The sequence below is a fragment of the Vulpes lagopus genome, chromosome 12, assembly GCF_018345385.1.
Source record: "Vulpes lagopus strain Blue_001 chromosome 12, ASM1834538v1, whole genome shotgun sequence".
In the NCBI taxonomy this organism is placed as follows: domain Eukaryota; kingdom Metazoa; phylum Chordata; class Mammalia; order Carnivora; family Canidae; genus Vulpes; species Vulpes lagopus.
The window spans coordinates 35701980-35728602 of record NC_054835.1 but is presented as its reverse complement, the minus strand read 5'-3'; the positions used below and the strand labels follow the sequence as shown (position 1 = coordinate 35728602).

The 26623-nt window shown below is 40.0% G+C and overlaps 1 protein-coding gene across 2 annotated transcripts in view; it reads right to left on the bottom strand.

Moving 5' to 3' along the window:
* The window catches only part of LOC121473398 (speckle type BTB/POZ protein), a 67265-nt gene extending 42461 nt beyond the window's left edge, over positions 1-24804 (bottom strand). The window contains exon 1 of one of the 2 annotated variants that reach the window (XM_041725739.1): positions 24606-24804. The gene's annotated coding sequence lies outside the window, so the exon portion shown is untranslated. The remainder of the gene's footprint in view (positions 1-24605) is intronic. The other variant, XM_041725740.1, reaches the window with a different exon arrangement.
* Positions 24805-26623: the final 1819 nt, after the last annotated feature.

The following is a 26623-nucleotide window of genomic DNA, read 5'->3' as shown; positions in this document are numbered from 1 at the left end:
CTATTTGTTCTTGGCCCTCTAATGAGCCTCTTTTCCCTTTCAATTCAACCAAACCTTTACTGATTAAAACTGCACAGACATTATTTGACTCTGATCCTCAAGATATTTTCTTTTTTTTAAGGTTTTAGTTGAGAAAGAGAGAGCACACACAAGCACAAGCAGGAAGGAGGAGCAGAGGGAGAAGGAGAAGCAGACTGGAGCCTGACATGGGGCTCGATCTCAGCACCCTGAGATCAGGATCTGAGGCAAAGGCAGACACTTAACTTACTGAGTCACCCAGGAATCCCCTAACAACTCCTCTTAACATTAGTAAATATGTTTCTATTGCTGGAGCCCTAGAGTCAATCAACTATAAAAAATATATTCATTGAATATTTCCAGTCCCATGTTGAACTACTAGCCTTAACATTACCAATTTCTTTGCTTTTTTTTTTTTTTTTTAGATTTATTTTAGAAAGAGAGAGAGTGCAAGTGGGGAATGGTGCAGAAGGAGAATCAGAGGGAAAGAGGGAATCTCCAGGAGATTCTCTGCTGAGTGCAGACTAACACCCCCCCACCCCCCCCCACCCCCCGCCCCAGGGCTTGAGATCGTGACCCTGAGATCTGACCTGAGCTGAAAGCTAGAATCAAGAGTCAGATGCTTAACCAACTGAGCCATCCAGGCACCTCTGCTTAGTTTGAATAAAGCAGAAAATCTTTCTGGCCTTGAAAAGCCAGGAAAAAGACTCAGAGGTTTTGTTTTGTTTTGTTTTGTTTTTAAGATTTATTTATTCATGAGAGACACAGAGAGAGGCAGAGACACAGGCAGAGGGAGAAGCAGGCTCCACGCAGGAAGCCCAACGTGGGACTCGATCCCAGGTCTCCAGGATCACACCCTGGGCTGAAGGTAGGCACCAAACCTTTTAGCCACTCAGGGATCCCAAGACTCACTTAGAGTTAAAAGAACTGCTCAGACTTTCAGGAACTGAGAGCTTCTCCTTAATATATAAGTTTTCTTCCTTTAAACAATTTTCCTACCATCTTTTACAGTACACTTTGCCTTTAAATAGCAAGCCCTTTTGAATCACAAAAATGATTTCTTCATCTATTCACCCCTGGATACCAGACAGAATGAAAATTCAGTAAAATCAATTAAAAAAATCTAGAAGACCGATGCCTGGGTGGCTCAGCGGTTGAGCATCTGCCTTCTGCCCAGGGCGTGATCCTGAGGTCCTGGGATCGAGTCCTATATCAGGTTCCCTGCATAGAACCTGCTTCTCTCTCTGCCTATGCCTCTGCCTCTCTCTCTGTGTCTCTCATGAATAAATAAATAAAATCTTTAAAAAATAAATAAAAATGAAAACTCTAGAAGAGTCAGTGAGGTATTCAAATTAAACAGGGAGGCTCTGGACAAATTAACATTCAAATATTAAAAGCTTACAGAACTCATATATAATTTCACTTTTAAGGGACTGGGCCTCTAAAGTTACAAAATGTGGGTAAAAGTTACCACTATCACTTTATCTTTACTGCCAGAGCTAGTTACCTTAAGAACTATCTTACAAAAGGTCAACATTTTATTGGGTCTTCCAAAATCAATTCTTCACAATGAGAAATGGACATCAGTTAGATAAATAGAATAAGAATAGAACAAGTCAACATATTCATAAGCTTCTGCTGTCCTTGGGACCCAAATTCTAGTGCAGGCTTTCTAGATGCTTTCCTAAATCTGAGTTTTCTCAGCCTTAAATTGAGGATGACTGTCCAAGGTCTCTCTCAGAGCACAAGTCTACGCCCCTCTAGAAATAATGTTAAAATTATATCTGCCTTGGGACACCAGCATAGTCAGTTGAGTGTCTGACTCTTGATTTTGGCTCAGGTCATGATCTCATGAGTCAAGGGACAGATACCTGTGTCAGGCTCTGCCCTCAGCAGGGGGTTCCTTAAGGATTCTCTTTCTCTGCCTCTCCCTCCACTTGCACTCTCTCTCAAATAAATCTTTAAAAAATCATATCTGCCAATCTTCATATATGGTTTCTGAAAACTAAAATCAATACAAATACGGTACAAATAATTCAAAAGCTATAGAAAGCTATGAATGAAAAGTAAAAGCTTCCTTCCAGACACCCAAATCCCTCTTTCTAAAGCCTAGAGACAACCACTGTTTTGTAGCTTCAGAAACAAATCCAAAAAATGTACAAAATCAAAATGGGGCATGTACCAACAAACTCACACACACGAGCATGCACACACATATTCATGTTTCCTGGAGGCACACATAGACCTATTCTTTCTAAAGGTTGCAAAGAATTCCAGTGTACCCTGATATGTGGTTTCCAAGTGTATGCTACAGCAAACAACCTAGCAAACAAGTGTATCTGAACATATATGCAAGCAAGCCGAAGAGCCTGTACACTGTTTATTTTGATAGATAATGCCAAATTGCCCTACAAATGTTGTACACACTCCCCCAATGATTGCCAGATTCCTTGCATCTTTGAGCATCTATCCACTGGACAGATACTCATCATGGCCAAAGACAGAAAAACAAAAAGAACCAGTGAGACTTAGACAAAAAAAAAAAAAAGAGAGATCAGAAATATCTTTTATGAATTAAGTAGACAACTTCAAATAAAAATATAGCAAACATGATATGTGGTACTTTTTTGTTTGTAAGATTTAAGTGCTGGGACACCTGGGTGACTCAGTGGTTGAGCGCCTGCCCCTGGCTCAGGGTGTGATCCGCGGTCTCAGGATCAAGTCCCGCATTGGGCTCCCTGCCTGGAGCCTGCTTCTCCCTCTGCTTATGCCTCTGCCTTTCTTTCTCTGTGTCTTTCATGAATAAATAAATAAATTTTTTTTTCTTCTTTCTATTTTTTTATTGGAGTTCAATTTGCCAAGATTTAGCATAACACCCAGTGCTCATCCCGCCAAGTGCCCCCCTCAGTGCCCATCATCCAGTCACCCCAACCCCTTGCCCAATAAATAAAATCTTAAAAAAAAAAAAAAAAAGATTTAAGTGTTGCTGTTTCCTTGAGGTGTAAGAAGATATTGATAGAAAAGTAAATTTCAGGTGGGAAGCAAAAGGAGCATAGGTGAGCAACTTGTATGTATTGCAGAGTCTATGAATCCCAAGAATATGTAGCTTTTAGATCAGGTTGTGGATTTAATGACATGTACAGCTCAATTCCTTCACATATAATCTGGCTATTTTCACCTAGAGAGGTTTATCAACACAGTGAGGTCAATTTAGTTCTTTATCTTTGTCACTGGCAAAGGATCCCTATGAATTTAACTATTTATTCCCAAATTAAATGGGATAGTATATGATTCCAAAGGTGATAAAACTGCTAATAAAGCATATAGGAAGCAACTCGATGTATTTTTAAAGTATTCATCCACTTTGAAAATTACCATTTTAGTTTAGTAGGAAGTATTTACAAAGGACCACCTAAATATCAAGTGACTTTTAAAGTGTGTGTATATGCACATGTATGGGGGGAGCACATGTGTTTCTAAAAACATAATAAATATATAAAAAAGTTCTCATTTTACTTTCCTATAATTATCAGTATTACATCTTCAATTGTAGTATGCTGTCACATTCTGGAGAAAAAACAAAAAATACTTTTGTGTTACACTGAAATGTGAAAAAAAAAAAAAACCTTTTTATTTTAGAGTCAGGAAAATGCAGTATATCTAATGCAGTATACTTTGTTTTTGGCAGGAGCTTCTCCTAATTTTATAAGAACACTGGGAAAATATAATTTAGGAACACCTACTATGAGATTATTCCCAACACATTCTTTCCTCTCCTCACTCAAGTAAACCAACCATACCCAACACTAAATCTCTTAAGAAATTGCCAGTTTTTTATACTCTCAGAGGATCACGAAAAAACAAAACACAAAAGAAAACCTCACAATCTTAAGCACCAATCTGAAGCACTCAGAATCAAGGCCTACATACAAAACTAACCAAGCACAGCACATCCTACACTGAGAGCCAGAAGCATTTCTTTCAAAGTGAGAGTTTAAAAAAAGAGAGTGGTTTTCTCAGCCCTTACTCTGAATACACCACAAATGATCAATGGGGCCCAACTACAGACACTGGACTTAGAGCAGATAGTTCAGTATCCAATGAGGCATCAAGTGGGAAAGGGAGGGGGAGTTGAACTAAATGGGATGCAGAGTCAAACACAAGGGTTACCTGGCAAAGGTCCTGCTCATGACACTAAAAAAAATCATGTGAGAGGTCCGCAAATTCTACTACTAATAAAGAAGCCCTTACCTGTAAGGCCTATGATTGGTCAGCCCTTTAAGACTGCAGCTGAAGAAAAATTAAAATCTTCTAGGTGCTGGCAAATTCTACCTAATGGAGTTCAATGTCCCATCTACCAGACTGAAGTTAACAGCTTAGTAGATAAAAATTTTAGGTTAAGAGTTTTCAAATAAAAATTATAAACCAAACAAAAACAAATATTCTAATTACATAATTGAAGAGGCAGACCTCAGACTGAGACGAAATAATTACGTCCTTCACTGCAATCTACTGTTTCCAAGACACACAAGAATCTGTTTCTTGGATTTGAGATTGGTATTAAGTGGCAATGAATCAAGGACAGAAAAACAAATGACTACTTGAAACTAATCCAAAAATCAAATCCAAAGACATTCAATTTAATACTGAGCTTGCACATACTGTCAAAAACAAACTAAAGCAGCATTTGGTTGAGTTGCTATGTTGAATGGCAGACTACTATGACCTAAAAGAAAGCAATGGCTTATGATTGGCTACGGACAGTCTGGGAATACAAGTACGTATTCATTGGTTACCACCCATCCTTGCCACAAAAGTTTATCCAATCAGATCATGTAATACAAATAACTTCCAAAGTAAGTAGTTTGGTTTTTTTCCCCACTGTAATCAGTTTTTAACGCACATGCACTCTAAACAAGGCACAATAGTCGAGGCAGCCTAGTGGAGAAAGGGAGGGGTCTTATTTTTCTACTGTTGCATGATAAACGGTCAAAATCTGATGTCCAATGACCTTGAGACGTCCACTTAGAATTAACCCAATCACCGCAATAAATATCCCATGTCTATGAACTCTGACTTTTCATAACTGATGTTAATTTAGCTAATTCAGAATATCTTTAGAGTTGACAATAAAAATGATACTGTTATCCTAATTCTTTATTCTGGAATGAAATTATGACCTCTATTCCAATCCTTACAATATTTGAAGGAGATGGGAACTTATTCAAAAAGAAAAAATCATGGGCAGCCCCAGTGGCTCAGCAGTTTAGTGCCGCCTTCAGCCCAGGGTGTGATCCTGGAGACCCAGGATCAAGTCCCACTTCGGGTTCCCTGCATGGAGACTGCTTCTCCCTCTGCCTGTGTCCCTGCCTCTCTGCCTTTCTCACTCTCTGTCATGAATAAATAAAATCTTAAAAAGAAAGAAAAAAATTATTTATTTTAAAAAGCACTATAGACATTTACAGTGAAATCATTCACAGTTTATAGGCGGGGGTGGGGGCGGTGGGTAGTTCAGAGACTGGAGTCAGAACGGTGCTCACTATCCAGTTTGTAGATTCTTCAGCTCTTTTCTTGCCTCTCTGCTTTCCAGTAGTGATAATCAAGTAAGAGAAGAATGGATACATTTAAATCCATCCATTTTAGTATTTGTGAGCTTGGTTAAGGAACTGGAGACAAAGTTTAGAGAAATTTGTTAAAATGAGGTTTTGGCATTATAAAAAGCTCTAACCTGGGATCCCTGGGTGGCGCAGCGGTTTGGCGCCTGCCTTTGGCCCAGGGCGCGATCCTGGAGACCCGGGATCGAATCCCACATCAGGCTCCCGGTGCATGGAGCCTGCTTCTCCCTCTGCCTGTGTCTCTGCCTCTCTCTCTTTCTCTCTGTATGACTATCATAAATAAAAAAAATTATAAAAAAAAAAAATAAATAAATAAAAATAAATAAATAAATAAAAAGCTCTAACCAGATCCTTTTAAAAGGGTCCAACCCCCCCCCCCCCAAAAAAAAGGATCCAAACTCTGGATGCACCTTTTTTTTTTTTTTACAGTTTTTATATGCAGTAAAATTAAACTTTTTGTGTACACTCTGTGAATTTTGACAAAAATCACATGTAAGCACCACTGCAATCAAAATACAACACAGTTTTTGTATAAATTTTAAGATAACCACCATAGATAAAAGAATTATTTAAGACACTTCAAAAAACAAGATTTCTACCAAGTCAAAAGCAGACAACACAGGACCTAAAAATTTAAACAAGGATTTACTGAAAACAGGAATATTGCCCCCCTCTACTTTGCTCCTGCCTTCTAGCTAATCTACATCCCTACAAGTGCCCCCATTTCATGACTTCCCATGGCTTTAGTCACCATGTACATGCCTATCTCTTCTCCACTGCAAACCAGCTTCCTGCTGGTCAACATCACATGGCTATCTCATAGGCATCTTAAACTCAGCAGGTCCAAAATGAAAGCCCATCCTCCCCTCAAAGCCTGATCGTCTTGAATGATCCTACCATCCACCCAGTACTCAAACCAGACGTACTGGAGTTAGCCTTAACTCCCCAGTCTCTCTCACTACCTGTACCTCCACTTCCCACTCCCCAATTTAGTCAATCACCACGTCTTGTCAATTTTACCTCAGAAATTTTTTTCAAACCCATTTGTTTCTCTTAATCCCCACAACCAACAGCTTAATTAGTTCAGGACATTATTATACTGCAGCATTATCATAATTAATGCAACACTTTCTTGTTTCATTCCTGCAGAGTAAGCTAATGTTTGGCACAACATCTTTGCATAAAGTGTTTCCTCTACCCAGAAGGCCTTTCCTCCACCTCTGTAAACATCCACTCCAACCTCTCCAAGTAGAATTTAAATGCTTTTCCTCCTTGCTTTCAACGTGCATATCTCTTGCTGCTCTAATTACCTGTCTTTGTCACTAGACTCAGTCCCAGGAGGGCAGCACTCAACTGTAGTACTGACCTCGGTAAGCCTGGTGTCTAGGCAATATCCAGCAAACAGTAGGTGCTTAATAAATGCTTTAAAAAGGAATGAGTGACTATATCAAGATCCAGATAAAACCGCCTCGAGGATTTTTACTTCCCTTTGCTAAGATTCTAGGCTTACCAAGTGACCTTTTGCTTAATACCACACAGTAGTTACTAGTTACATATCTCAGGCAAGTTATTAAAAAAAACCTCTGTGGCTCAGACTCCTCACCAGTTAAATACTGGTAAGAATACTTCCTTTGTAAGGTTATTATGAAGATCAAATGACTTATATACATGTAAAATGCTTGAAGCAGTGTCTGAGACACAGTAAGTCCTCAGTAAACATTAGCTATTAGTTTTTGCTAATAATACCTTGACACTACAGGAAGTAGACACTACAGGACTAAACAGACAGTTTTCTAGGTCATAGAAAAGACCACCCTTCAAGGAAAATTAATAAAATGGCATTCTTGGGTGCCTGGGTGGATTATTAAGTATCCCAACTCTTGATTTCAGCTCAGGTCATGATCTCAGGGTTGGGAGATCAAGCTCCACCCTGGGGATGGAGCCTGCTTAAGATTCTCTCTCTCCCAAATGAGTGGGAAAGATCAGGGAGGGTGACAGAACATGAGAGACCCCTAACTCTGGGAAACGAACAAGGGGTGGTGGAAAGGGAAGTGGGCAGGGGGTTGGGGTGACTGGGTGATGGGCACTGAGGGGGGCACTTGATGGGATGAGCACTGGGTGTTATGCTGTATGTTGGCAAATTGAACTCCAATAAAAAGAAATTAAAAAAAAAAAAAGATTCTCTCTCTCCCTCTGCCTCCCCTCCCCAAAAGGGAATGAATGAATGAATCAAATGGCATGCTGGTTTATTTGTCAACCCCTTGTGAGTTTGTTTAGCCACTCTTCCCTGAGACCAGTCAACTCTGGTGACACTAAAGAAACAGTTTACCTGTAAAACTTCAGAATGTATCCTGAATCTTGAAGACATCACATTAAACGAATCCTGAGAGGGCTTATTAGAAGAGCTAGTTGGTCACTTTACAACTCTTACCTTGGTTCTCTCTGAAATACATTTTAGTCAAACGCAATACAGTTTAGTGAAAAGAATGGGATGCTAGGTGGAAGGCATTTATAGTTATGTCACTAATAGCTGGGAACCTGATTGTACATTTTAAGTTTTATTTTATTTTTTTTTCAAGATTTTATTTATTTATTCATGAGAGTACACAGAGAGAAAGAGAGAGGCAGAGACACAGGCAGAGGGAGAAGCAGGCTCCATGCAGGGAGCCTGATGTGGGACTCGATCCCGGGACTCCAGGATCATACCCTGGGCCAAAGGCAGGCACTAAACCACTGAGCCACCCAGGGATCCCTTAAGTTTTATTTTAATTCCAGTTAGCATACAGTGTTATATTAGTTTCAGGTGTACAATATAGTGATTCAGCACTTCTATACAATACCCTGTGATGACTGTGCAGTTTAAATAGGAAGTCTCTGAGTTTAAAAAAGTACTAGTCAGTTCTCAATTATCCATACAAAAAGAGGTAAAAAGTGCTGTTATGCAATTCAAAACAAAGAGTAAAAAATAAATCCTTACCATTTTACTACTAATAAAATGTATTTACATAGCATGGCCATACATTAAAGTCATCACGGGATTGATTTCAAAATAAAAGGAGGCCAGCATAAAATAAATTCCTATGGATAATAACAGGAAGATCATTTAAAACTATTATTATATAATAATCCCTCTCAACCTCCCAGCATCCTCTTGAGGCTCAATCTTGGCCACAAAATTCTTTTGAACAAAAATCTCTAAATGTCACTCAGAAATAAAAGGTGAGAACAACTGAATTTCCAAAGGTGAATCATTCTAGACCTGAGGAGCCAGGAGACAATCATCCAGCAGAAGATTTTTGCTCTCAAAGATGTGGGGGTACATTATTATGCCTAAGGAGCTAGGAGTGGGTATCAGCCTAACTGCAGACCAATTTATGTCATAAAATCAAGGTATTCTTTTTTTAAAAAAAAACATTTATTTATTCATGAGAGACACAGAGAAAGACAGAGGCAGAGACACAGGCAGAGGGAGAAGCAGGCTCCATGCAGGGAGCCCAACATGGGACTCGATCCCTGAACTCCAGGATCCCACCCTGGGCTGAATGCAGCACCGAGCCATCCGAGCTGCCCAAATCAAGGTATTCTTGAAAGGTTACGTAGCAATCTCAGCACCAGAAAGTACTTCAGCAACCACCTTGTCTAAACTCTTTCGTTTTATAGAAGAAACGGAGATCTACAAAGTTGCAACATATCTGTGAAACTACATAATATTTAAATACTGGGAAGTTCACGTATTTATTTATGATATAATTGACATGTAAGAGTGTATTAGCTTTAGGTGCACAACATAATGATTTAATATATGTGTAATACTACAAAATGATCAATGTTAATGTCCATCATCACATAGTTACAAAATTTTTTCTTGTGATGAGAACTTTTAAGATCTATAGAAAGTTCATTATTTAAATAATACACTTATGTAAGTAAATTTCTTCTAAACCTCTTGTAAAAAAAAAAAAAGAGAGAGAGTTTAATGCATTCAGTTTAAATTGGGCCATATCTATGTATCTGCTCTATCTTCTAGTTCCATACTGAACAACTTCAGATGTGCTTAGAATAAAATCAGTCCTCTGGAATATAACTTAACTCCCACACAAACCTCTCCACTACACCACCACATGAACCCTGCTCTCTAGTTTGTTGGTTAGACTATAGCCTATGTGTCAGCTCATACACAATCATGTGGCTTCCTTAAATCTGGTCACACCATTCTGAAAGCCAGGAATATTCTCCTACCTCTTATTTGAATATTATCCTTCTGGATCCAGGTCAAGTTCCATATTGCCTTGAAGTCTTTCCTGATCACCCTAATTCCCTCTGAATTCCTATCATACTTACTGACACTTTCTTGGCAGTTAACAAAGATTACTTAGAACCCTTACCTGATAATTAACATAGTATGCAGAGTATTATAATTCTTCTGTGTATGTCTTTCCCTACTCCCAAATTCTCTTTAGGTAGGTCTAGTAAGACCTAAAACTGGGTATTTAAGAAACAAAACTTATCAGATGGAAAGAGGAAAATGGCTAACAAAATAATAGATTCTTTCCTTTATTAAAATGTTCTTTAATGCTGTTTAAATATCCAACTATAAAAGTATCAGAAGAATAATTAGGACAAAATGGAACACTGCATACCCCTTAACACACAATTCCACTTCCAGAATCCATCCTAACAAATTGATCTGATCAGTGTATAAATATTTATGTATAAGGATGCTCATCAGAGCATAATTTATAAGCAAATATTAGAGAAAAAGGAAGTTCATTTGTAGGGAATTGACCAAATATGATGCATTCATACAAAAAAAAACTCTATGTAGAATTCTATGTAGTTATTTTAAAAGATTATTTTTAGTGACATACAATGTTTTTAAGTTTGGGGTTTTTTTTCTATTTCCTATTATTTTAAAATCAGAAAAAGTATCAGAAAAATATTTATTATTTAAAATCAGCAAATCTTTTTCATTCTGAATAAAAATACAGTATAGATTTTGCAATTACATACATCTCTTTTCAAAGGCTTGTGTGTATGGTGCATTACTCACATTTACTACTGTCACTACCACTTAAGAAGTGATGCACCAGCTCGTGAGAAGCAGTACAGTCCCTAACAATGCATCAAAATCAACATGTAACTCATTTCCCTGCTGTTTTCATGTGTTTCTTCAAGCCAGAAGTTTCTGAAATAATTTACCAGCAGTTTTCACTGAAGGAAGTTTTTCACCTACACAGAGGACATTTCCGTAAGTGGTGACAGGAGGGCTATCAGTCAGGTTATCATCAAGTCAAGTTATATTTCAAAGGACAGGGCAGCCCGGGTGGCGCAGCGGTTTGGCGCCGCCTGCAGCCTGGGGTGTGATCCTGGAGACCCAGGATCAAGTCTCATGTCGGGCTCCCTGCATGGAGCCTCCTTCTCCCTCTGCCTGTGTCTCTGCCTCTCAGTCTCTCTCTCTCTCTCTCTCTCTCTCTGAATAAAATAAATAAATCTTAAAAATAAAAAAAAATTAAAAAAACAAAGGACAACCACTACTCCATCATCAGATCACCAACGTGGAAGGGAACTACCACTGACTGAGCCTTTCTGGTCAACAGATTGGAGTCCTGCAGTACATAAGACCAGCATAGTGTTTGGTGTCTTGGTGTCAAAAGAACCCCAACGGTCTATGGCTCCCACCACCATTCTACTTCAGATGCTCACCCACACTCTCTACCCAAGCCAGGATCTCTTGGAATATTCTCTACTCCCCAGATACCAACTTCCAAAGTTTTTTCCCTGAACACCTATTCCCTTTACCAAGTGGAAAAGAAGAATCAAGATGAAGAGGTACAAAAGCCCTGAAGGAGGACTTAGCTGGATATATTGGAAAAATAAAAAGAAAGCCAGGGCGACTTGATCACAACAAAGGAAAACACCGTACATGAGATAGGCAGGAACCACACCACAGAGGACCTAACAAGTTATGATAGAGACTTTGGATGTTTATTTTCATAAAGTTTGCCGCTCCCACGGTGAATCAATTTTATATAAATGAGACCTAGATCTATCTTTCAAGCCTCATCTGCTCTTCGAAAACCCAGGGCAATAGATTCAACTGCATGCCTGCTAGGCAGCCTCTCCTAAATGTCAATACATGCAAAGCCAAACACTATCTTTTTTTCCAAAGCAGCTCCTCCTGACTATTTTATATCTGCTAACAGACCGATCATTCATCCAGGCTTGGTATCTCAAAGCTGTCTTGCATTCCTGGCCTACTATCCACCTCCACCCCTTCAAGGCTCCTCAGGGCCTCAAATCTCCAACTCACTTTCTTTTCTCCCAGTTCACACTAGCACCAATCCCTGTGCAAGTTGCTGGAACAGGCTAACCAGTTTCCACACCTCTAGTTCTTTCCATCAAATCTATCCTATGTGATGTCATTTAGATACTTCTAAGACCATCGTAAGCACATGATATACAAATTTATTACCTCAAGTTCTGACTTCACTTCAAGCCCCACTCATATATCTGCCTACTTAACATATTTATACTTAGCCATGTTCGCATCTCAAATTTAACATGTCTAAAATTGAACTCCTGATTTCTAATCTTCCCTCCAAAACCCACACTTGCCCCTCCATTCTTATCTCCCACTCCCATCTCAGTAAGCGGCACCTCTACACATCCAACTGCTTGAGCCAGAAAGCTGGGAGTCAGTCTTGACACTCTTCTTCCTCAACCCCCACAACCAATCTATAATTAAATGGATTCTTTCTTTAACATACTTTTCAAATCCATCTACTCTTCTCCACTGCCTCTGCCACTGAGTCCCACCTGCAAAGGTTCTTATTTAAGTGGTATGAGGTGCAGCCCAGGCACCCAGATATTTAAGAGCTCTTCAGGTAACTCTAAGAGGCAGTTATGGGAGAGAACCACTGTTCTGCAGGTTCTGGACTCCCACTAACCTCTCTGCCCTCACTTCTACTTTTTCTCTTGCTCACTTAACTCCAGCCACACTGGCCTCCGTGCTTGCTCCTTGAACACACCAGGTGCATCATTCCTCATGGCTTTTGCCTTTGCTATTCCCTCTGCCTAGAGCTCTGGCAGCTTCTACAGATAATTTACTCAAATATCACCTCTGTAGTGCTTTAGTGAGACATTTCATGGCCATTCCACTTAATACTGCAACCCCCACATCCACCCCAACATACCCTATCTCTTTCTTAGGCTTTTTTTTCCTCCTTGGGACATACTGCCTTTTAACATACCACGTAATTTATTTACCTTATTTACTGCCTGAATATGCACTTCATGAGAGCTGGGACTTTTGTCTGTTCTGTTCCTTATATATCCCCAGTACTTGAAAGAGTATCCAGCACAAGGGAGCTACTCAGTTAATGTTTAGCTCCCTCAGCAGGGCCTTCCCAGATTCCCTCAACTAGACCGAAGTATCCCATTATTCCCCAACAGTAATTTATTCCTTTCCTTCATTAATAATTTGTAATTACATTTGTGTTTATTTGCTGAAGTTTCTTTCCTAGATGGGAAATTCCATGAGAATACGATTTTCTATTTGGTTCACCATTGTATACGCTGTTTTTCATGACTAACTGGCACAGAGTAACTGTTTTATTTTATTTTTCAGAGTAACTATTTTAAAAAACAGTCAATGAATGAATGAATAAATGAATGAAATTGAATACATTTTCTGAAAGCACACTCTGAGCGTGTTATTTTTCAATCAAAATCTATCAAAGTCTCTCCATCACTTACCACATTAAAGCCTAAATGCCTGGCCTTGATAGAAGACCTTCCATGTTCTGGGCCAATTTCTCTCCTATTTTACCTCCTATTATCTCAGGCATCTTTTGCTTCAGTTCCACCGCACTGTTCATTATTTCCAGTACACACCCTATACTAACACACACTGCATTTCCCCACCTCCACATTTTTGCTTATGATGTTCCTTCTGCCTGAATTCCCTTCCCATCCCTGCCAATCAAAACTCCAGCCTTTAAAATACCTACCCTTCAAAACCCAACTCAAAGGTAACCTTCACAAAGACAGTCCAGACTCCCACCCCAGCTTTCCCAACTGAATGATCCCTTCCTCTTATAAATACCCAAGTACGTAATACTGGTTTACTTCCCCACTCATTTCACAACATGTTCCTTCCCTACTATTTACAAAACCTTTCATTTATAGTCACTCAATAGATACTTGTTGAAACAAAGTCAGTTAACACCACTACTCCTGTTTCCATCATAAAACATGTTTAAATGGGGGTGGGAGGTGGGGGAAGGGATATTCTCTTTAGCAAGACCTTTAATAATCAAAAAGACATAAGGCTGGAATGGCAGATTCTCACCCTTAATCCCCCCTTCTATGCCTTTTCTGCTAAGGCAAGATCTTCCCAAATTTTTGGATTTCATATTTTTTAATGTAGTCAACTTCTGGAAAAAAAAAACATTAAGCTGCATGTGCTACTACAAGGATATAAATCCCATAAGCTATATTAAAATGGGTTACCTTAAGATGATCACATACCTGAAAGAACATCTGGTTGAAAATCTGGATACCTTAAACTCTGCTGTTTGAAAATGATCACGACTAGGAAAACATTTCTGTTCAACAAGAAATCTGAAACTTTTAAAGTATTCTATTCATTTCTGTATCATGTTAAATGATAGTAAATAATAGCAACAATGCAGTAAAATTCTACCACGAACACTTATTCTATCTCAAGTAATAGGCCTTTGTTTCCCTACTCACACCCTCTCATAAGGCTGTGGTTCCTAAAATGTAGTCCACTGATCCCTGGAAGTCCCTTTCAAGGAGTTCATAAAGTTGAAACTATTTTCATACTACTAAGAAATCATTTGCCTTTTTCCACTGCGTTGACATTTGCACTAGTGATACAAAACCAACAATGGTAATACTGGTGCTTTAGCATAAATCAAGGTAATGACATCAAACTGTACCAGAGTCCGGTGTCTTTCACCATCTTGTACTGGTGATTCTCCTTTTAAGTCAATATCACTTAAGAATGGTTTTGATAAAGCAATAAATTTTCTTGATAAAATTTGAACTTTTAATCAAAAATTAGAATTTTGGAAATCTTGTAGCTCCTGACAGATTCCCAATACTTACAGACTTTTCTGATGAGATCGGTTATGATATTAACTAATGTGGGCTTTTTATTTGTTTTTTTAAAGCAGGTTCCATGCCCTGCATGGAGCCCAATGCAGGGCTTGCACTCACCACCCTGAGATTAAGACTTGAGCTGAGACCAAGAGTCAGTTGCTTAACTGACTAAGCCACCCAAGAGTCCCTAACATTTTTTTTATATTGCATTATGAAATGTGTCATATGGAAAATTTGCCTAACTCAATGAACCAATGTTTCCCAGACAACCAATGCGTGTTATCAAATCATGAACAGGTGAAAAACCCATTCAAACTGCAAGACAGACCAATGGATTTTAACTTAACAGTAACATCAATGATTTTATTTTTTTTATTTTTTATTTTTTAAAAGATTTATTTATTTACTTATTCAGAGAGAGAGAGAGAGAGAGAGACAGGCAGAGACACAGGCAGAGAGAGAAGCAGGCTCCCTTACAGGAAGCCTGACGTGGGACTCGATCCTGGGTCTCCAGGATCACACCCCGGGCTGTAGGCGGCACTAAACCGCTGCGCCATCGGGGCTGCCCAACATCAAAGATTTTAGATTCCATACTGAAACTTAACTTTTAAGAAACTACAACTGTCAAGTTTTGGTGTAGTATCAGAGAAGAATATGCACAACTGTTTGCAAATACTTCTTCCTTTTCCAACTACATATCCCTTGTGGTTGAATTTTCTTCAAATACTTCAATCAAAACCATCAGTCATATCAGATTGAATCCACAAGTAGATATGAAAATCTATCTTCTATAAGATATTTAAGAGATTTGCAAAAGTGTTTTTAAAAAGCCACAGTCTTCTAATTTTTTGAAAAGTTATTTTTCATGAAGATATTTATGTTAACATGAGATAGGTCTTTACAAAGTCATTAATTCTTTGAAAAAGGGGTTCCCTGGGTGGCTCAGCGGTTTAGTGCCTGCCTTTGGCCCAGGACACGATTCTGGAGTCCCGGGATCGAGTCCCGCACTGGGCTCCCTGCATGGAGCCTGCTTCTCCCTCTGCCTGTGTCTCTGCCTCTCTCTCTCTCTCTCTCTATGTCTATCATGAATAAATAGACAAATAAAATCTTAGAAAAAAAAAAAAAGGAATCTGAATTAAGCCTCGTGCATACTGAAAGTTTATTTACAGCAGAACACCAGAGCCCATTAAGTCTCACAGCTGAAGTCCTTGGAACTGTTTTGGTTCCAGGAATTTCTAAGGTCTTGTTCAGCTTTTCCTTGGATTCTACTACAACTGTTTCCTTTTGATAAATCTTTTATATGTTATATTAAATAGGTTTATTTTCCTTACGATCAAGAAAGCCTTGATGCCACAGAACTTCAATACTGTTAACAAGAGTGCTTTACTGGTGTCCTTATCAAGGTTCTCCTCCATTTGAAGATCATATCCCCATATAAAAATGAAAATCACTCCAACAAAACTAAAATTTGAATGGAAATTACAGGCTTATTCAGAACAAGAGACAAACTTAATGGTCAGCTGCTAGGTTAAGTAAGCTTGGTTTGTTTCTTTTTGAGAAGGCCATTATATATTATGTCAATATATTTTAGACAGCAAATGGCTTCATTAAAATATACCAACCTGACAGGGTTTTTCAGGGATGCTGATGAACAGAAAAAGAATAAGGTAGGAATACCTGCCATACTAGATATGAACAATTATAAAGCTAATTAAGGCAGTGTAGTACCAGTATGAGACAGGCAAACAGACCAACATTACAGAAGAGGCAATGCAGAAACATTTAAGTGGCATTATAAAGTAGTAAGAGGCAGACATGACTATTCAGTACATAATCGTGGGGTACTAGGTTATCTTTACAGAAAAAAAAATTAAATTCCTACTTCAGGGTTATCCTTATGGAAAAACGTTAGATTCCTACTTCACGCCAAACATCAAAATAAATTCTATGTGGATTAGAGACCTAAATGTGAAAAGCAAAACTTTAAAACCTTTAGAAGAGGGATGCCTGGGTGGCTCAGTGGTTGGGTGTCTGCATTCGGCTCAGGGCGTACTACTGGGTGCAAAGATCAAATCCCGTATTGGGCTCCCTGCAGGTAGCCTGTTTCTCCCTTTGCCTATGTCTCTGCTTCTGTGTCTCTCATGAATAAATAAAATCTTAAAAACAAAACAAAACAACACAAAAAAAACAGTTACAGGCTATAACTGTCAGTATAGGGGAGGATTCCTTCATTAAGACACAAAAACCACAAATGAAAATGGAAAAACATAATAAATCTGACTCTATTAAAATTTAAAACAATTTCAATAAAAGATAAAATAAAGTTAAAAAAATTAAACACACCCTTAGGATGGCTACTATCAAAAAACCCTCAGAAAATAATAAGAGTTGGGAGCATGCAGAGCAACTGGAACCCTTGCATGCATACTGTTGGTAGAAATGTAAAATGGTGTAGCCTCTATATTAAACAGTACGGCAGTTCCTTAAAGAAATTAAAAATAGAAATACCATACGATTCAGCAATTCCACTTCTGGGTATATACCCAGAAGAACTGAAAACAGGATCTCAAAGAGAGAGCTGAACACCCATGTTTGCAGCATGACACACGGAAGTCAAAAGGTATAAGTAACAACACAAGTGAACACCGATGGATAAATGAATAAACAAAACGTGGTATAAGCACACAATGGAATATTATTCAACCTTAAAAAGGAAGGAAATTCTAACATGTGGTACAACAGAGATGAACCTCAAGCGCATTATGCTAAGGAAATAAGCCAGATACAAAAGGACAAATACCATATGACTCCACTCATATGAAGTATCTAAAGTAGTCAAAATGACAGAAACAGAAAGAAGCACCTATTTCTAAATACCTAAATCTCAAATTAAGGAGATGAATGATGACATACACATTTTTTTCTTACAAATAGGTATGCTAGAGAGGAGGAATTAGAGGCTTTAAGAGAACTACTGTAAGCCCTTTGTAATGTAGCTAGTGCCACAGGAGGAAGATTTGTGCCAAAAGCTTCTTAGAAAGACACAGTCAAGAATAAAGGTCTTCACAGTCAAGTAAGGGTTAGTGTCTGAATGTTTAATTTCCATTCTGAGGCCTGCATCCAGCTCTCCCCAAGCAGCATGACCAGCTTTGCCACACCGAGTGGCCAGGCAACTCCTGCCAATTCTATTAAAACGTGACTGTAGCTGTAAGAATGAAGACCCAAGTCATTTCTTTTTTTAATTTTTTTTTTAATTTTTTTTTTTTTTTTTTTTTATGATAGTCACAGAGAGAGAGAGAGAGAGAGAGGCAGAGACATAGGCAGAGGGAGAAGCAGGCTCCATGCACCGGGAGCCCGACGTGGGATTCGATCCCGGGTCTCCAGGATCGCGCCCTGGGCCAAAGGCAGGCGCCAAACCGCTGCGCCACCCAGGGATCCCCCAGGCCCAAGTCATTTCTTAAAGAAATTATAGTTCAGAATCTTTTTCCTATAATGAGTTTGTCAAAAACAAAAGTAAAAGAAGCTATTGGAACTTAGCGGCAAATGTGTTAGCCTTGCTTTTCATAGTGATTCGCCACGCCTGAAAACAAACACAAGAAACAGGTGCACTTTCCTGAATACACAACCAGAATTTAGTATGGGGCCAGTATTGTTATGAAACCAGGTTAAGAATTACTTTACTAAGTCTGGAAGTAAATACGACAAGAGAGTTTTAAAAAAAAGAATTTCAGATAAATATTACAATACTGTTATTATCAGGCCTTGAGTAGCTCGAAATCAGTAAGATTACTCAAAATACCACTACATGGTAAGAGTCTAATAAAACATTTTCTAAGACAGGAGTTAGTCCAGCCCCTAAAGCCCTCTTTAGAATGCAGTTCCACTATTTCTTTTGTTTGTATTAACCTTCATTAATGTGATGGATTTTAAGAAAACACTTTGGATATGACAACATTTCTCCTGAGTCTCAGGTCATGACAAAAATCCACAGGATTCAGCACTGTTCCAGACCCTGAGTTAAGACAGCTAGATATCAGAGTTCATGGCCTATCTGAAAATTTTCCCTAATTAAGAACAATTTGTCTCATTCCTTTTTTTATGATGAAAATCTAGTGATAATGAAAAAATTATGCTATCACAGCGTAATATTACATAACATTCCAACTATGTGGAGAAATGAGGAAAAGGGAGGAAAAACAAACATATACTTGTGCACGTACATGCCAAGATGCTTTTTCAGAACACTCAAACCCCACATCTCCAAGAAAGCTCATAAACACAATTTCTGTCTCTAAATTCCATTTTGTGTACCTTTCATCTCAGAAAGCAAGCAAGGTTACTCAAGAGAGAAGAAATTCCCAGACTCTTCTACAGCTAACTTTATTCTAGGGAGGTGGAGGGAGGCAGTGCTGTCTTCAAAGGTACTAGTACTACCCATCTTTCACAAAGAGTACTCAAGACAAGGAATCTGTGAGGTGCAGAGTCCAGCAATGCCAGTGGCACAGAAGAAATGAGTCCAACACTAGGTGCATTATGGTAGAACAAAGCCACCTTCAGGTTTGAGATGTTGGCTCCGTAAGCTCCATGATGAACAACATAATAAAAGGGAAGATGTGGTATACGTACATATCCCACATATGGGTGTGTATACACACATGTATATGGATATATCTCTCTCACACACACACACACACACACACAGACACACACACAGAGATGAGGGTTCCACACCTAGGACAGGAAAGACACAAAAGTGAGGCAGGAACTTCTTGTACCAGAGGGCAAGGAAGCACTCACACACCAAGCTTAAAAGGCTTCCACAAGCCAAATATGGAACATTTTGAGCTTCAAAAAAATGTCTACAATTGTTGGTAACATGTAGAATAAATTAAAGTCCATGCATTTACAATGGTACTAAAGCAAAAAAAGTGAGAAAAAGAAACAATTAATTTACCACCATTAGTGAGGTGATTATTATATCATCTCGTTACTCAGGAAATTGTTGAAAGGAAAATTAAGAATTTTCCTAACTTTTTGATAGAAATTATTATTCTGAACTGATGAGGGAAATCTTCATAGAAGACTGAAGGCTAATCAATGTAAAAGGAATAGAATTAGAAAATTAGCATTTGGCAACAACCAAAGAAATAACTGGTTCAGACAAGGATCACTATCATTAGGTGAAAGACTGCTAGAAAAGTGCAACAGTATAGTTCCAAAGTGTTACCACTCTACAGATTACTTACTAACTACAAAAGGAAAAAAATGTCTCCGCTGGAAATCTGGTATTTATCATTTTGAACAAATGATCAATCAAATTCAACATCATTAATAATGGCATAATATGAGATTATATTTCTCTTATTGTGACCCAATATGAAGTACAGAGCAACACCTATGAAGAATTCTTACCAAAAGTATTTAATCTGAATCTAATCAGGCCTTAGACTTAAATGCTAATTTGTGGGAAATACAGAGATAAAGGAACAAATTAAATGAAACTATGAGGAAACAATCAGAAAATTCCAGAAGCAATATATTCTATAAGAAAAATGGCCTAATCTCTTCATAAAGGCAATTTCTTGGGGTGCCTGGGTGGCTCAGTGCTTGAGTGTCTGCCTTTGGCTCAGGTCATGATCCTGGGGTCCTGGGATCCAGTTCTGCATCAGGCCCCCCTCAGGGAGCCTGCATCATCTCCCTCTGCCTGTGTCTCTCATGAATAAATAAAATCTTTAAAATAAATAAAGGCAATTTTTTGTGGCTTCTAAATAAAATATTTAAAAAGACTAAAGATATATGTTTGGAGAAAAATCTGAACATTAACTGGATATTAGATGGTTTTAGGAAATTACTGTTAATTGCCTTAACTGTGACAATATACCATAAGAACACTGAAGCAAAACAATCTCTTTAAGAAGGTATATCTGAGGTTTTTAAAGTATGAAAGTGTTAAGATGTCATGATGTCTGCAACATAAAAATTTACATATTATACATATAAACACATGCACATATGTACATAAAGCAAATATAACAAAATGTGAATTATGAAATCTAGGGGATAATTTGTATAAAGGTGATTATTGTACTATTCTTTGAATTTTTCTGTATGGTTAAAATTACAAACAGTTGTAAAAGGGAGGGTGAGGGTGGGCTCAAAATGCACTTCCTCCAGGAAGGCTTCCCAAAGGAACTCTCCTCTAAACCTTATCACTCTCTTACAAAGTCCTCTCAACATGGAACACAGTGTATTATGGTTCCCATTTGAACCGCTCTCTTACTATTTCACATATTCAGGAGATCTGGTTTTCTAACAAGACTGTGAGCTCCTTCAGGCACAGGCATTTTAAAATTATTTTCAAATTCCTCACAGCTTTACAATCAGCAGATTTTTAAAAAGTACTAGTACCAAGATTTTGTGAAAGCACTCATTAAAGCACCTTTAACTAGGTTAGCTTTTCAATTCCTCAACAGAATGGCAGTTTGCTTGTACAAACAATTTTGAGTCAAAGCTATCAAAAGGAGATCATAAAACATCACTTATGGGCTTAGAGAAACTAGCATCTAAGAGTTAAAGGAAGCATGAGTTTTACATGTCTTCTGAGCAGTGTCATGAATTTGCTGTTATCCAGGCATATATATGACTTTATTCTCATGACATTACTCTTCAGTCAAACAGTATCTTCCATCACCACTCCCATCTGCAAAACTGTGACGGCATTTATCCACAACTCCTGGGAGTAATGAAACTTAACAAGCCACGTAAAGAACTTAAAATCTTAGATGAAAGGCTACACAAAGATAAAAAACATGTTGATAATACAGTGTTGGTGAGGAAGGAGGCAGCGTCCTACACTGCTGGCAGGAATATAAATTCGTACAACTTCTACAGCAAGCAGTTCGGCAATATCTAACAAGATTAAAAATGCATATATCCTCTGGTCCACCACTTCTGCTAGGAATTTACCCAAAAGATACCCATGTACCTAAAAAACACATACAAGGAATTAATTGTAGCACTGGAAACAACCTAAGTCCCCAGTAATCAGAGCTGGCTGAATGATGGTACATCTGTACAAGAGAGTATCTGTCATCTTTCAAAAAGCAAAAGGTATTCTATTACTGTATGGAATGATGGCCAAGATATACTAAGTGAAAAAAGCAAAGTGCAGAATAATGGCTATAGTATCTTCCCATTTGTGTAAAACAATAAATAAAGACAAAAACTTAAAAGGGTATATAAGTAGTATATACTTGTAGAAGCGCTATCTCTGGAAGGGTAAACAAGATACGAGTAACAACAGTTTCCTTTGCAGAGGTTTTAACTAGAGGGATGAAAAGAGGACAAAGAAGGAAAATTTTTATCTCTGTGTACCTTTTGAATTTTGTTTTATGTTTATGTGTTACCCATCTTATTTTTTTAAAGATTTATTTTAGAGAAAGAGTGAGCGAGCGCATGATGGGGGAGGGAGGGAGAGGGAGAGAGTCTTAAGCAGACTGTGAGTTGAGTGTGGGGCCCTACTCGGGGCTCGATCTCAGGGTCCTGAGACCACGATCTGAGCCAAAACCAAAATGGGATGCTTAACTGCATACACCACCCAGGCGCCCCATGAGTTACTCATTTTAAAAAGCCTTTGAAAACATGGCTCTGCACCAATACAAATCAATGATACTCATCTTAATCCTAAAGGCAATCATGCCTTCACAGCATAAAATTTTTTTAATATGCCATTAGACCAGGTGAAATGTTTCCAGATAAAAACAAAGCACCAAAAAAAACCCAAAACATCAGAGATGACAGAAACCTTCTGAGAAATGGATATTTATTACCTCGATAGTTTTATTTCAAGATTTTTACCAGAACCGGATGCAAGTCTGGACACAGGCATCAGTGAACATCTTTCAGTTCACTAACCACTATGAAGGGCTCAAACAGAAGTCACCAAAGTGCCATTGTACACCAACCATTCCCACCCTAAGTGTGGAGCTATCACAGTAACTTATACTTCTCACTCTTCACACAAGGAAAACAAGATGAGTCTCCAGCTCTTTCCAGGAAACAAGATGATATATGCCCCCTAAATTCCTGTCCTGCTTCCATGTCATCTCTTGGTTCCCACTGAAACCATGGCAACAGGAAACAGCACAAAAGACAGCTGAACCATGCAAAGGCCAGGGTTAAAAAGGGAAGTGAAATTATGTATGTGTGTGTCTGTGTGTATATATATATATATATATACACACACACACATATATATATAAATATTATATATATATATATATACACACACACACACACGTTAAGGCCCCAAAACATAAGGTTCTACAGTTAAGAATCTTTGCTAGAATACCAAAGAAAGGACACAAAGGAAAGAAAATAGAAAATAAGGCTTACTAATACTGCCCATTCCCAGTTATCCAGATAGGAAACAGGTTTGGCAAAGATAATTGAAAAACACACAAAAGGCTGCCCCCCACCCCAACAATTCAACTATATTCATTTCAATGCTATTCAGCAAATCCTCTGCTTGTAAGAGTTTATTATTTCCTCACCCTGTTCTGATGGCAGAGGGAAGAAGCATTGAAGTATCTGAGAGTGGCAATAAAGCAGCAAATTAAGGACTATGAATAATCTGCCAACTGAAAACCTAGGTCCTAGATCACAGAAATATCAATGTACTTTAGAATTCCTTATTTTATATTGCTCTTCGTTATCTGTAAATGTGCAAGAAACATCACTCCCACTGCTTCAAGTTAAAACCTCCACAGGGTTAAGTTATTTTCCACTCGTAGTTTCAGATTGCTTTTGTTTTCATGTCATGTTCACAGAACATCAATAATGTACAGCTAAAACTGAAAGTGCTAAGGAAGATCCTTTTTTTTTTAAAGGAAGATCTTTTACAAAAAAAAAAAAAAGAGAGAGGCAAATAGGTCACACGAGGGCTAGAGAGAACCCTGATGTCTTGATTTACAGTTACTGCTCTAAGCCTTACACTGTGTTCTTTATCGCTACCTTATCTACTTCTATGACAATTAAGAATTTTACTAAAAGGTAGTCCCCCTTATTTTTGTGACCCTCAGTAACTCCTTAGAAAGGCCACCAAAATCCCCTGCCAGAATTACTGAATGGGTTGGGGCACCTACTACTAAGTTTAGGGGATGTTTATATTAAAAGTACAGCATTACTATGAGAGGAAAGAAAAGTAATGCTGGAACTAGAAGTTGCAGTGACAGTTTCAAAAGAAGGGTCAGCGTGGGGCACGTTGGCTCTGGAAGGCGTTAGTAGCCTGGGAGTCTCTAGGGCAACACCAGATGCAAACAGTGCTTTGTCAGTAAGTCTGTCAAATAATTTAAACTCTCCGTTTTGGATACGAGCAACAGGCGCACTATCTGGCAGCCCACTGTCTGGGAAGAAGGCGGGCGCGTGGTCAAGGGGCTCTTTATCCCGCAGGTCCCTGCAACACAGCGATGCGCATGCGCCCCGGGGGCAGCGAACAAGCACCCCTAGCTCGTTCACACTCGCGCATGCGCAGTCACCCATCTCGCCGCAGGCGACAGCTCACTATTTGGCAAGGGGGATGGGGCTGGGAAAACGATGGGGGGGCTGAAGGCAGGGGGCGCATTTGTGTCTCCTGAATGCTTGGGATTGGGAGAAGGAACGGTTGATTAGGCTCTGGCATTCCCAGGCCACGTAACCCAGGATGTGGGATATGGGACAGGGAAGAGTATATGTGTGGCGGGGGGGGGGTTCCGGGGGGGGGGAGTTGGGGTCAGTCACCTCTTAAGGGAGGCGCCCCCCCACTCCGACAGGACAGCCCTCTCCCTTGACTATCCTCCCCCCACTCACCTGAGAACGGCGGCGACAGCTGCTGGTCCCCGTCCCCCTGCGCTCGCTTCATACTGTCCGCAACATCCGGGACCTGCGGGACCGCCGATACACAAATACACACACACTCGGAGCGCGCACACTCACACACACACACACCGACACACACCGGCCGAGGCGTCATGGCGTCAGCACGTCGACGCAGCGAGCGCGTACCCGCCGGGCCCCACCCCGCGCGGCCTCCGCCCCTCTTCTCCCCTCCCTGGGTTCTCCTGCCCCTCCTCCCACTTCCTCAAGACTCCGCCTACCTCCCTTAGTGCGCGTGCGTCCGGGCGGCTTCCCGGGGCCCGAGGGATTTGAGGGGGAGGAGGGGCCTGACTAGAAAGAGGCGGGAACGCGGAGGGGGTTGCACGCGGGGCGCGGCGGACTACACGGAGGTGCGAGGCCCGAGTAGAGGCCTGGCAGGGCGGGGGGGGGAGGGGAGGGGGGCGGGCGGCGTAGCAGTAAAGGCATTAAACAATAGCAACCTATATTTGCCAGAAATTCGTGGATTACCAACAACTTTAACTTGCATTCCCTCGCATTTTCTAAACAGCTCTGTGTCAGCAAAATATTTTTTGGACTTTACCATGATGCTAAAGACTTTAGAGTAACTGAATGTTGGCATTTGGAAACAAAACCTCTCGGTTTTCTTGGGGGGGGGAGGACGGGCATGGGGGTGGCTTAACTGAAAGGGAGCTGATTCAATGACAGTTTGTTGTCTTGGACACCTGGGTCTCCAGTGGGCCTCACATCCTGGCTCCCAAGGGCCATCAGGGACTCCTCAGTGGAGTAAAAGGAAAAATAGTCACCCCATGTTAGAGTGATGTCAGTGATAGGCTATTCATGATTGCTACCATCTTTTCCTTTTGCTTAAACTTTTAAACGTTGCTCCTACTGAATCAAGCCAAATCCCTGGGAGCAGATAGTGTGTCTTCTCCACACTGAGATAGTGTCATCACACAGACACATGCACTCAAGTGCCAGAGGCATTAGACCCAAAAGAGCAACCAGAAGTACCTGCAGGTCATGAGGTGATAAAGTGTGGGCCCTCCCTTGGGAACAGCTTCCGGAAGCTTTGCTGCCATGGGACTGTCTCCAGGAGACTGTGCTCACTTGTCTCCTGCCACACGCATCCTGGCGCCAGGTGGCGGGTGAGTGTGTTCATTAGGGAAGGCCAGGAGCTCGTGAGCAAAGCCACAGGGTTTTGGAAAGAAACCCCTGATGGTGCCAGGCTGCCCTCTGCTTTCAAGGACACGAGCGCGCCCTACAATCGCACAGCTGAAAATGTCCTAGGAGTCCTAGACAAAGCATTCCAAGCTCCTAGAGTTGCTCCAACTGTATTTCAGAGAGCGTGATGGAGAAATGGAGGTCCTGACTTTCACAGTGATGTAAATACTGGGCCTACCTTGCTTAAAACAAAAAGAGCTTTCGTCACCTGGTAGGCTGATGCTTGCAACTTTCCAATTAGGTTCCACTCATCATCATCATCCTCAACAGTCATTCCTTTAGCGGAAGCCAGCAAGGTTTTTGGTCCTTGTGAAAACTCGGGAGCGCCCCACAGATAACCCGGTAACCCGGTTCAAGTAGCTGACTCCTGGTGGCACTGAGCATGTTCAGTTCCTGTACTCTACTTGAGAGTTCACAGATCGGCAAGGAAAGAAAGAAAAAGTGTACTCCTTGAAGGGAGGAGCACAGAGTGGGGAAGGGGTTCAGGAAAAGGAAATGAGGCATGGACAACATACTTTAGCTACCTCACACTTGGGGCTAATCAATTGGTATAGTCAGCTTCTGCCTGGAAACTGGGAGGAAACTCCTCAGGGCTAGTGAGTCTGTGCTAGCAGCGTGTCCAGGCTGGCCCTGAATCTCCAGAGATCTAGAAGGACATGAGTGCCATCTGTAGCCTGGTGCAATGAGGCTCCCGTTCTGCTGTGGGGACCATCCCGCCCACCTGAGATGTGATCCACCAGCCTCTGTGCAAAGGGCTTTGATTTGGTGTA